The 13,470-nt window shown below is 36.2% G+C and overlaps 1 pseudogene; it reads right to left on the bottom strand.

Moving 5' to 3' along the window:
• Positions 1-6,291: 6,291 nt before the first annotated feature.
• On the bottom strand, positions 6,292-10,495 carry LOC123762201 (S-adenosylmethionine synthase pseudogene; annotated as a pseudogene).
• Between the last annotated feature and the right edge of the window lie 2,975 nt (positions 10,496-13,470).

The following is a 13,470-nucleotide window of genomic DNA, read 5'->3' as shown; positions in this document are numbered from 1 at the left end:
TTATACAAATTATATATAACAATTCTTGTTACTTCATTGACATATTTTACAGTAGGTGATCGATTATATACATTACTTAAATTATCTTTTAGGTCATATATATCGGTATGGGACAGAAGAATGGGTTTAATACATCTTTCATTCAATATAGGTTTTCTAATTAGAGAATAAGGTATTTTTCCTTGTATAATCCAAATAGATTCCATAAGAGCCCATCCTTGATATCGTAACGTATTTTCTAAGAGAATAATGTATAATTTGATAATATGAATTCTTTTTAGGAGTTTGTATAAATAATAACTAAATTGTCTTCGAATAAAATCAAGAATAAATTCACATCGGTAATGATCCCATTTTCCATTTATTATTAAAAACCCAATATTTTGACATATATCTATATATGTGTCAAACATAACTGATATAATATTATTAAATTCACTATCTAACATATCAAACATTGGCAAATAAATATGCTTTATATTATAATTATAAAGATTAATTGAATAATTTAATATATCAATAAAATATTTACCAACTAAAATTTTAACTTGTGAATCAGTAATAACATCTCCCATTATTTTTTTATTTAATAAAAAATCAAATGGTATGGTAAATAAATTTGTTTTTGGTATACGACTACACTCAGGAACAGTACTTACTGTGATTACAGGAACAGATGAACTGGTCTATAAACCCTCATAATTTGCCTGTTTATATACCTTCCATCCCAGGTATACAATAATTACTATCTCTATTATAATCTCATTTGTGTTATTATTATCTTTCCATAAAATATAGTGAGACTAAGACGTGGAGGTAGGGGAAGGGGGATGGGGGTGCATCCAAGAATCTCTCTATCAAGTCGATAATATGGCCAGATTCTCTACGTCCTTATTTTTGCAAGCGTCCATGAACACATCATCTTCTTCATCAGTGAAGTGTCGCTACTGCCATCCTTGACCCCGACTCAGAACTTAATTTAACCCCCCATAAATATAAAAATTGGTGTTCTATGATAATGTATAAATACTATAAACCTCATTGAGATGGTAACTAAAATACAAAGTTAGTTGGTATAGTTTGACAACCTGTTGTAACATATCTATATTTATAATATAATAATTAATATATGGTCAGTTTAAATGTACATTTTTTATATAAAATAGGATGAAATAAAATATTAATATACAGTTATTCCTCATCATTGATATTTGCACATTGAGCACATATTAAATCAAAACTATTAAAACGTGTAAATCTTACCGCTACCATATCACACCAATTGATTTTTTGTTTTAGAGCAAAATATTCATCCTTTAGAGATTTAGAACAATGAAGACAGTAGTGGCGTTCACTTATATTAATTTCATTAAATGTCGCCAATTGTTGTCCAAGAATTGTATTAATATCTTTTTCAAATGAATTATTCAATTCAATTTCCAATACATCAAATTTTAAATTGTTAGTGATTGTTGCAATCATATGATGTTCACAAATTACATCTTTTCCTTTAAATAATCGAACTAATGAAAATGTTGGCATAGTTTGAAATGTTATTAACATATCTGTATAAATGATATAATAATTATAACTTGGATGATATTCACCATTAAAGGTGCATTTTGTTTTTAACCAAAATATAAAATCTGGTGTTCTATGATAAGATAATGCATAGGCACTATAAATCTCACTGTAAGTTAACGGAGGTGGTAACCAACAATTGCATTCACCATCATATTCATGTCGGTCATATAAATTATATATAGAGAGAACATCATCTAGAAATCTTTGAAAACTCCCATCTATTGTAATAACACAAAATTTTTCCATATAAGAATTACAATAATGGTCATAACAGTACATATATATACTTGAAATAGATGAACAAATAACTAAAACATTGTCTTCACAACTCCTTTCTTGCACCTGACACATTTCAGTACTTACAGGAATTATAAAGTTACGTAGTCCCAAAATACAATACATAATCCAACATAAATCCTGATTCCTCTTACTTACCATTAGTAGATATACATTAATATTTAAATTATAACAGGGTTTATTTTGTTCAGATAAAATGTTTCTAAATTTGATTACTGAAATTTCTTTCAATTTTTTTCTCCAGTCTTCCTCCCTATTAATATCAGAAGAATCTGGCATAAGCACCAATACATCAAAAGAAAAAGAAAAAGAATTAAACATAGAAAATGAACAAATAGCATTTTGCGGTAACTGTTGTACAAGTGGTGATTGTGGCTGCGATTCGATAATTAAAAATTGCAAAGATGAATGCCGCTTTACTATCTTCAAAACTATACTGACTATATCCACTCCAGGAACATAATCGACACGTGTAATTTCACCTTTACTTGGAACATGATTGATTAGAAGGGCCTGTTCACAATAATATGTTTGTTCTGACGATTGAAGAATTATATTTTCTGTCAGATAGAGTGCAGAATGTACCTTATAATGATTAATATTAGATTGCTGTAAGTTTTGAAAAGAAAAAAGAAAAATAACTGTATATCCATAAAAAATATCCAGAACAGTTGATGTGGGATACATTCGAAGACAAATATTTAACAATTGTAAAATTTCATCTGTATCCCGAGAGAACATTGTCATAGCTGTCACTAAAGACCACACATTGTTTTTGTTTATCATACCTTTTAAAGGATGATTAACACTCGTCATTGTTTTTAATGTTGATGTAAACATAGGATGATCATTCAATAACTCAAATAGTTCAGAGTCTTTTTTTTCTTGACCCATTTTCGACCAGTTATTCATTTTAGTCTCGATCATCTTTAGAAGGCCTCTCATACAGTATCTTCCATCGGTTATGTTGTATTTGATGTAACATAATTGTTCCACAATATAGGATGCATTGTAAAGAGACAAATTACCATCTTCATTGCTATGTAGAAGTGGACTAGGGAAAAGAGTATATGAATCCCATATTAATCGATGATAAAGAGTGCGGAATGGCATGTATGACGAGTCAAGAATAACATGGCTCCAAATTTTACAAACTCTGGAACAAATAATTAAAAGATGACGATATGGAACAAGTGCAAATATGTTTTCTAATAACACCTGTGGTAGGGACGACATTTTGGGGATTAGAGTTTGCATCAACACCTGTTGTATTACAGTGTTCAGTAAGCAAAACAGTAAGTAATTTAAGTATGGTAGTAGTAGTAGTAGTTTTTTTTTTTTTTTAATCAGGGACTCAAATCTCTTTTTTTTCAACTATCCATCAGGGTGTTTGTGACTGCTGTCACATCTGCACACGTTCAATGTTGAATATACTATCCAATATCATTGGATACTAACCAGAAAACTAATCAATATCGACATAGTATAGAGTATATAGTATAGTGCTGGATACTGGAAAACAATCCAACATTGAATGACTCATTCAACATTGAATTACTCATTCAATATTGAATGGTATTCCAATATTTAATATAATATCCAATATCACTTAATACTGGAAAACTACTCAACAGGATAAAAACAATAACATATTTGACTTTGGTTGCATAATTACTTTATTTTTTAAAAATATCTGAATTAAAAATCATATAATTAAAAAAAGAGAAAATTAAGAATGAATAATCTACTGTCAACAATTATTATGTTAATAATATTAATTATTTTCCTAACAGTTATAGTAGTCATTAATTCACGGAAAAAATCTAAAAATACTAAAAAATTATATAAAAAGGAAAACAATTACAATTCCATCAGCCATGACACAACACCAAAGTCCATTGAGCTAATAAAAGATGTAGGAGGAGGAGTGGGAGGGGAATTACACAACGTAGGAGTAGTGGGAGGGGAATTATACAACGCAGGAGAAGGAGTAGAGTTACATGATGCAGGGGAAGGAGGAGCAGAAGAATTACAAGACGATGGAGAGGGAGGAGGAGGAGGAGGAGGAAGAGGAAGAGAATTACAAGACACTGGAGAAGGAGGAGTAGGAGGAGAATTACAAGATGCCGGAGAAGGAAGAGGAGGAGGAGGAGGAGGAGGAGGAGGAGAATTACATGATGCCGGAGAAGGAGGAGGAGAATTACATGATGCCGGAGAAGGAGAGGAGGAGGAGGAGTAGGAGAATTACAATGATGCCGGAGAAGGAAGGAGGAGGAGAGGAGGGAGTAGGAGGAGGAGGAAGAGGAGGAGGAGGAGGAGGAGTAGGAGAATTACAAGATGTCGGAGAAGGAGGAGGAGGAGAAGAAGGCGGAGTAGAATTACAAACAAGTGAAAATGAGTCCTCTGGCGTTCCTCACGTCATCAGTCAAATGGAATCCGTCGAACAACCTCATGAATTACTTCAAGAATTATTACAATCCTCCACAGATTCGTCTAAACTTCGAAAATCCCAAATGAAATCCAAACTTATAGAATCATTATTCTCGCCATTTATCGAAGACATAAAAACTTATAAAGGTCTCTTTATTGTTCCCAAACCACCAATTTCGTATAATCCTAAAACTATTACTGAAACTGATAAGACACTAATTCAACCCTTTAATAAATTCCTTAGTTATTATGATGAAATCCACAACTTTACCAATGGTTATTCTGCATATTACATAAATAAACTATATACAAATTCTAATATTGATAGGGGATATTATACAAAAAATCCAATTATATTAATATTTCCATGGAATTTCCATAATTTCACACCTGATATTTATACAGATCGACGTGAAATAAAAGACGTCAAATTAAAGAACAATTTAGATGCATCACGTAAAAAATGTCGAAAGGAAGGAAAACGATTTTACATGAACAAATTGTTGATATCATGTACCCATGCTGCAAGTCAAGATATATTTAATTGTGGATTTTATTCGGACAGTTTCCCAATGAAAGAAAATTCACTACCCCCATTCGTGGTTATGAAACTTGAACTCGAAGACGGTCATAATGAGGTGGAATGTAAAATGTTAGCTAAGAATATTAATTCCTCAGACACATTTGCTAGCATTAAATTTAACATTTATGTGGAAGTCGAGAAAGAAGAACAAACAAAAGAATCATATGGAGGAGGAGAATTACAAAATGCAGGAGAAGGAGTAGGAAAGGTAAAAACTTCACAAACAGTAGAAGGAGGAGGAGGAGGAGGAGGAGGAGGAGGAGGAGGAGGAGACCCACAAACAGTTGGAGGAGGAGAAGGAGGAGGAGGAGGAGGAGGAGGAGGAGACCCACAAACAGTTGGAGGAGGAGGAGGAGACCCAGAAACAGTTGGAGGAGGAGGAGGAGGAGGAGACCCACAAACAGTTGGAGGAGGAGAAGGAGGAGGAGGAGGAGACCCAGAAACAGTTGGAGGAGAAGGAGGAGGAGACCCACAAACAGTTGGAGGAGGAGAAGGAGGAGGAGGAGGAGGAGGAGACCCACAAACAGTTGGAGGAGGAGGAAGAGGAGGAGGAGGAGGAGACCCACAAACAGTTGGAGGAGGAGGAGGAGACCCACAAACAGTTGGAGGAGGAGAAGGAGGAGGAGGAGGAGGAGGAGGAGACCCACAAACAGTTGGAGGAGGAGAAGGAGGAGGAGGAGGAGACCCAGAAACAGTTGGAGGAGGAGGAGGAGGAGACCCACAAACAGTTGGAGGAGGAGAAGGAGGAGGAGGAGGAGACCCAGAAACAGTTGGAGGAGAAGGAGGAGGAGACCCAGAAACAGTTGGAGGAGAAGGAGGAGGAGACCCACAAACAGTTGGAGGAGGAGAAGGAGGAGGAGGAGGAGACCCACAAACAGTTGGAGGAGAAGGAGGAGGAGGAGGAGGAGGAGGAGGAGGAGACCCACAAACAGTTGGAGGAGGAGGAGGAGGAGGAGGAGGAGACCCACAAACAGTTGGAGGAGGAGGAGGATCACATAGAACCCCCCACCGAAAAAAAGATAAAAAAAAACTGGATTCAGTTTAGTGGAAGAAAACGTATTTATCTTGACCCAGACGCTGGTCTTATAGAGTCATTTTAATTTTATTTACTCTGATATATAAAAGGCCCGGAGATTTTATATACTCGGGTATATAAAACGTCAAAAAAGTATATAAAACTATCAATTGAATATAAAATTAAAGGTTCCCACCATGCTTCTGTGCTGGCTAGGGTTCAAGTCTCCTGGTGGGAAAGTGTTCTCAATAACTTCACTCTCGTGTTTAGGAGAGTTGTGAATCAAGCATAGACATAGTGTTCTCCCATATTAACAGGGACTTGATTGAAAAACGTAAAAATGATAGTCATCCTTAAGAATTATTTGACTCTAAAATTCAGGGATGGTCAACTTCTTGGGCTGCTCCCAAGAGAACTGTTGCCGTCCAAAATGTCCATAACACGACGTATCACTGTAAATTGGTCTCTTTAAGCCCAGCTCCTTGACAATATGTCCTAGTCGTAGATCAAAGTTGTGGTTAACAATCTTCAGAAGCTGTTTTGATGTGTACTGTGAGGTACCATAGTGGAAGATGCTGATGCTTATGGGGTGCACAACACTAATGGCGTAAGATACCTGAACCAAACAGCGTCTACATAATTTGTTTTTCACCAGTGACTTGGCAACCCATCGGGCGGCATAGGCCGCTGAGCGGTCAATCTTTGTGTAATCTTTGCCAGAGAATGCTCCCCCGCCGTGAGCGCCCCACCCACCGTAAGTGTCAACGATGATTTTCCTACCAGTTAGCCCAACGTTACCTTGAGGTCCACCCATGATTAATTCTCCACAAGGGTTGATGTGGTATTTCGTTTGAGTATCTATATATTTTTCAGGAATAATGACCTTGATGACCTTCTCTATAACCTCGTCACGCAAAGCTTCGACAGTAATTTGTTCCGAGTGCTGTACAGAAGCGACAACAGTGTTCACTCTTTTGGGAATAACAGCTCCTTGATCGAAGGCATACTGGCATGTGACTTGAGTCTTACAGTCAGGTCGCGCCCACCAGAACGTCCCATCTCTTCGCAGCTCTGCAATCTTCTGATTGAGACGGTGTGCCAGCATAATAGTTAAGGGCATGCACTCGTCGGTCTCATCAGTGGCATAACCAAACATCAGTCCCTGGTCCCCTGAACCAGTGTTGTCATCACTGCGCCCGATGTGTACACCATTAGCAATCTCCGCACACTTTTGCTCCAGGGCCAGAAGAATATTACAGGTCTTGTAGTCAAAGCCCTTTCGTGAATCATCAAAACCAATTTTCTTAACAATATCACGCACAATTTGTTGATAATTAACTTGGGCCTTGGACGTAATCTCCCCACAGATCAGGATCATACCAGTTTTGGTACATGTTTCACAAGCAACTTTGGCGTCAGGGTCCTGGCTAAGATGGGCATCAAGCACTGCGTCGCTGATCTGATCGCAAATTTTGTCGGGGTGGCCTTCGCCTACGCTCTCACTGGTGAAGAGGAACGTCTCATGATCTCCATCCATGCTCTCAGCACACTATCCTGGGGAACGAAAATGTTACTTCTAAGTACTCTTGAATTTGGGACCAGGTTTCCTTGGCTAGATTTTAACTAAATAAAAATCCGTTATGTAAAGGAATATTATTAAAAACATTGACCTAATTGTGTGAAGAGAGAAAGAGAGAGAGAGAACGCAAACCTGGTCACGTGGAGAGAGAGCAACTGAGCAACTGTAAAGCAAGTGTGCAGCTGCTCTGTCTTATAACAAAACTGTGAGTCAAAAAAGAATATGGATCATTTATTTTATTTTGAAATGATTATAAACCATTAAAAAAAAACCATTATTACTCATTCTAATTGGAAGAGTGAATGTATAATTTGGTAACCTGTAATCCTTAACTCTTTATGAACATAATAATTCCATCTGGTGAAAGGGATAATAATAATATTGTGTTAATAATTATAGAAGTATTTATTAGTCATATATAAAAATGTAATAGAAGGAACAATAAGATTTGAAATTCAATTCATATATTTCCAACCAGTCTCCAAGGTAAACAGCCTCTGTCAAATGGTAGATAAGATACATTATAAATCATCTTTATTATATGTTGTTAACAAAAAGCTGCTGTACGTGTGGACATTTGTATCCAAGATGTTTTTTCTCTATTATTAATTCTCTCCCGCAACCACCACATTCTCTTTTTTGGGGGGTTTCATAATGATTGAGATGACGATGATGTTCCCTAATAATACTTCTAATTTCTAGAAGAGTCTTGGGTATGAAGTATTCAATATGGTCTCCCTCAGCGCCTTCAGCTGCCAACACATCTGCGCGTTCATTTCCATAGATTCCAACATGGGAGGGAATCCACAGGAACTTGACAACTCTTCCCTGGTTGGTTAGTACCTTCACAACTCTCTTAATTTCAGCGACTATTGAAAGATTCTCGTCCCGATCTTTATTTAGGCTTTGCAGTGCTGCTCTCGAATCGGTGCAAATCACTGCACCAGTAGTATTCTGTTCAATAATATACCTTAACGCCATAGCAATGGCAGTTAACTCTGCTTGTGTTGAAGAGGTATAGTTCTCAATGCGCGCTTTTTCCTCATTTTTGGGAGGAAAAAATACATCATCCTTCTTAATTACCGTGTATGCTGCACCCGCCCGGCCATTAATAGGATTAGATGACCCATCAGTGAAGATTTGATCTAGTTCATCTCCAGCTTCATTATAAATTTCCTTAAGATACTTGTGGCTTATTTCTTTGTGTACCATGTTGGTTTTTTTCTTTACCATATCATTGATGATAATCCTGCACGAGTCATTCAGGGGATCCACCCAGGGAGGTAATCTTTCTACAGGCATGAGCTCACGAGCTTGTTGAAGTAGGTGAAGATCTTCAAGGTAGCCGACTGCTCTGTGATGCCATTTTTTGCTTCTCTTGTTTCCCCCTGAAAGTAGCACAGAGCTCAATTTTTTTTTAGCCATGTCATTATAATGGGGATCTCTGGCAATCCTAATTGCAAGCTTAGCATTCAGTTCCACAATTCTTTCTTTAATACTGGGAAGGGATAATAACTCTTTTTGTAGATTGGACATTTCAGCAGTTTTTTTCTTTGGAACTCCAAGAATGATTGAAATGGCTTCATCCTGTATGCTTTCTAGCCTATTCATATCACTTTGTGAATAAGTACATAAAACAGGTGCTGCGTTGTCAATGACGGAGCGTACATAGTTTGTGTACATCATTTTAAGTACAGCAATAGAGGCTCCATGGCCATCATTCCAAGTCATAGCTTTCAGTTTCAGTTCCCTGAGTCGACTTTTGCATGTTCCTATGATTTGATTGAGCTCCTCTTTCTTTCCCTTGTTTGAAGCCGACGGTGACGCCAAGATACCGATAGTGGTCAACCCATTCAAGTGTTACACCATTAATTTGCAGTTCTTCATTTTCTCTCCGCTTGCGATGGGAGTATGCTTTTGTCTTGTTTGTGGAGAGAGTGAAACCGAGCTCAATACATTTCCTTCCAAGGAGTTCAATGGCCTGTTTTATTTTATCAAAGGTGGGAGCTTGTATTAGGACATCATCTGCATATCCCACTAGTTGTGTTCCTTCAGGAAAATCAATATTGGCAATTGCATTCATAAGTACATTGAATAGTGTAGGGCTTAAGACTCCTCCTTGGGGGGTCCCGAGTTCCATATTCATTGTTCTTGAGATTGCTCCATTGAAGTAGACCTTAGCTTTCCTCCCTGTGAGGTAGTCTTCAATCCATTTCATGAGTCTCCCCTTGACACCCATACATGCAAGCTCGTCCAGGATCGCAATTCCCTGGGCTTTGTCGAAGGCTCCTTTTATGTCAACAAATACAGAGTACCTAGCCGTGTCATTAACCAGGTAATTAATTATACAATTGGCTGTGCTCCGTCCTTTGACATATCCATTGACTCCTTCCCCAAACCTACCTATTTTGTGTAACAGTCGTTTTAGGATGATCTTTTCCAGCATCTTGCAAGTACATGACACGAGACTGATAGGTCTGTAATTGCCAGGGTCATTCGGTTTTGGTATGGGAACAATTTTGGCGTGTTTCCATTGTGTGGGCAGAACTCCATTTAGGAATGATTTGTTAAACAATAGGAGTAGTGGATTCCCAGGCACTTCACACAGTGCATTAAGTATGTCGTAGGTAATGCCATCCTCACCAGGTGCTGTAATTTTACCTCTCTTAACAGCCGCCCTTACTTCCTGGGCTGTGATAGGTTCTCCATATTCGTCCTCACTAGACTGTGCTCTCGCTATTCTAGTTCTTCTGTCATTCTGTAGCAGGAGCTGTTCCATGACGATTTCCGTTGAGAGGGAGGATGAGGATGCTGCCTTACTCCACATGTGAATTAATTCTTCAGCTTTACTCTGTGGATCTTTGCCTCGAGGCATTTTCTTCCGAGGGGGTCTTCGTCGAGGCGTACGGCGCTGAATTCTAAGACAACTTTCAATTTGGTGATTAAGGTCATCAACAAATGTATCAATATCTTCTGGGATTTGGTATTCCCTGAACCAGTCATTCATCCTGTCTATGAAGATTGGCTTCATATCTCGTCTGAGTGATAACCACCTTCTTTTATTTGACTCATTCTTTCTCAAATTGTTCATGTCGACAAAGGTAATCAGTGTGCCCGGTAGTCACAACATAAACTTTTGCCCAAGGTATATAATATGCTACTGACATCTGTGTCAAGTGAATTGAACAGGAGTACCTCCTCTTTTATATCCCTCTATAAATCAAAAAAAAATATTATTTTTAATTTGTTTTCTTTTATTAATCCAATTATCCTTTAATTATCGAACATTATAATTTGTTAATTATATATTGTTTTGAATGGGAAAGATGCTTACATACATACATACATACATATCTCAAAGGCATAGATTAGTTTAGTAAAGTTACTACAAAAAATTCAATATAATAGTAGTAATTAGGTTACATTTGTATACTACAGGACTTTAGGACTTTCAGTTGTGTGGGCCTAGCTAGTTTGTTTCCCCTTAGCTGGCAGAATACCACCCCCCTGCAACAGCATTTATAGGATTCATGGGGCATAGATAAGACCAAGGAGTATGCTTACCTCTACAATTACAACAAAATGGAAATTTTTGTTTCTTTGTACACTCTTTAGAGTCATGTTTATTACCACAGTACTTACACCTGGGGTCGTACTGACATTTCAAAACCAAATGCCCCCAATAATAACACTTCAGGCATAATTTTGGCTTCTCTTGGTATTTTGAAACTTTTCTATAGCCTAGTCCTTGTACAAAAATTTTTTTAGGAGCCTCACCTTTTATTAAAGCTATAACCTGACTTTGTTTTTTATAATGAACAATGTTTCTCTTTACCCAAACAACACTGTCATTGTAAAGGAGATGATCGGGATCCAAGTAAGTTGGATATTTGAAAAGTATGACCTTTGTGAAAATACCTTCTTCTGGAACAACCATCACAATATTCTGAAAGCCATCTGTAGTTAAATGTTTAACTGCCTCTTCTGTTCCAACTGTGATATATGGCTGCTGAAGACCCTGACCCTCCTTGAACACTGGTTTAAAATCTGAATACTCCATAGCTAAACGTACAGTCCACACCATCTTTTCATTGAAGTTCAGTAGGCATGTTTTAGGAAATAACAACCGCCTCCTTAGGCAGACCGCCTCAGTCATTTCATTAACACATAAGTTACTCACTCTTATCACTGTAATCGTTGAGAATCACTAATTCACACTGTATATTTAGCTAGTTGTTTGATTACTACTACTACTACTAATTTCTGTTGATTCAAAAAAAAAAAAAGTTTGCGGCACAGGGGCATTTGGTATACTCAATGTCCTAAACTTCCTCTAACAAATTAGGAATAAATATTCGTTCACAAATTAGTTGTGAAATTTGATCTCTCTTTTTCACAATAAAATATACTTTAGAATAACTGAAGAGAACCACAGAAACATTTCACTATCAATGACACCATCCCTAACATCAATGTGATTAAAAAAAAAAAAAAAAAAAAAAAAGTAAGACCAGATCTTGGAGCTATTCTTCATAACAACCTTCTGGTACTTTTACTTGAATATCTATCTTGATTACACCTTTTCCTTGTGCTGGCACAGTAACATCGTAGGCAGCACTGAAGCAAAAGGTAGATTGTTAATTAAAATATATTAAAAATAAATGTAGTAATTAAAATATAATTAAATCTAAATAAGTCATAAATTAAAAAAAAAAAAAAGGAAATTCCAACTATACCTGTACAAGTCATATCCAGCAGCTAGTGTAGATCCAAAATGAACATAATATATGCAAAGAAAATGTGGTGGTAATAGAAAAGAAGTTCAGGTAGGAGAGATATATATCTGTGTTTACTCTCACTCCTACAGAATTAATAATCTCATTAATATTTCTACTCCTTTTATATGTTCCTTGAGGTGCCAGTTACCACCAGAAACAAGTAAAAAATTTGTTTAAAGATTTGGTCAATGTTCCAATACACTTTTTAGTTTTCAAAAAACGTCTGAAAATGAATGTCTGGAGTTATCAAATCTAAAGCTGATATATCTTTGGTAAACTGTTCCAACAAATGTTCATCCAGGCTGGTTATGCTTTTAAATACAGTTCCACATTCAAAACAAGTAAAAAAGTTGTTTAAAGATTTGGGACTGATTTGCTGTTTGTTTCCACATATATCATATTTTTTTTCACTATTTGTTTTCAAAGGCTGAATCATGTGTATTGATTTCAAATGTAGGGTCAAGTTATATTCATCCCTAAATCTATTCCCACACAATTGACATTTTAACCGTTTTACTCTGTGTGTTCCCATATGTCTAGTCAAGTCGCATTTTTTAAGGAATTTTTTTCTACATACGTCACATGAAAACCATTTTTCTCTAATGTGTTGTTTGTTTGTTTTTTCACATTCACTGCACTTTGGAGTTTTACCAGTATGAATTGTAAAAAGGATAGTCTTCTTTGTGTGAGTTGTGAAATGGACTGTTAGTGTTCTCATTGTACTATATTTTTTTCCACATACATCACATAAAAAAAAGTTGTTTGTTGTATGGGTTTTTGTTTGATCTGTTGTATGGGTTTTTGTTTGATCAAGTGACATCTCTAAGAGAATTATCTCACTTCCACCTGAAAAGAAAATAAAATAAATTAATTTATATAATTATTCTGATTTATAATATATACATTGACTCTTATTACATTATAGTAATATGATATACTTTATTTTTATTACTTAATAATTAACTTTGTTATAATTAACTTTGTTATAATAGACTTAAGTAAATTATACAACATACGTATGGGGTTGGGGTTGAAGAAACATTAAATGTTGAATGTGCTTTTGATTGTGTGATTGTTGTTTTACTACTCAGAATGAAGTGTCCAAGAAGTATGGCGAACCTGTAATGATTTGCATAGCCTGGCAAACTCTCTTATATACCAATCCAGTCAGACTGATACAGACTTGAGAGGTATTTTCATTATG

This window comes from Procambarus clarkii, unplaced genomic scaffold, assembly GCF_040958095.1.
Source record: "Procambarus clarkii isolate CNS0578487 unplaced genomic scaffold, FALCON_Pclarkii_2.0 HiC_scaffold_170, whole genome shotgun sequence".
Classification (NCBI taxonomy): Eukaryota; Metazoa; Arthropoda; class Malacostraca; order Decapoda; family Cambaridae; genus Procambarus; species Procambarus clarkii.
The sequence above is the reverse complement of the archived record's forward strand: the minus strand, read 5'-3'. Positions and strand labels throughout refer to the sequence as shown.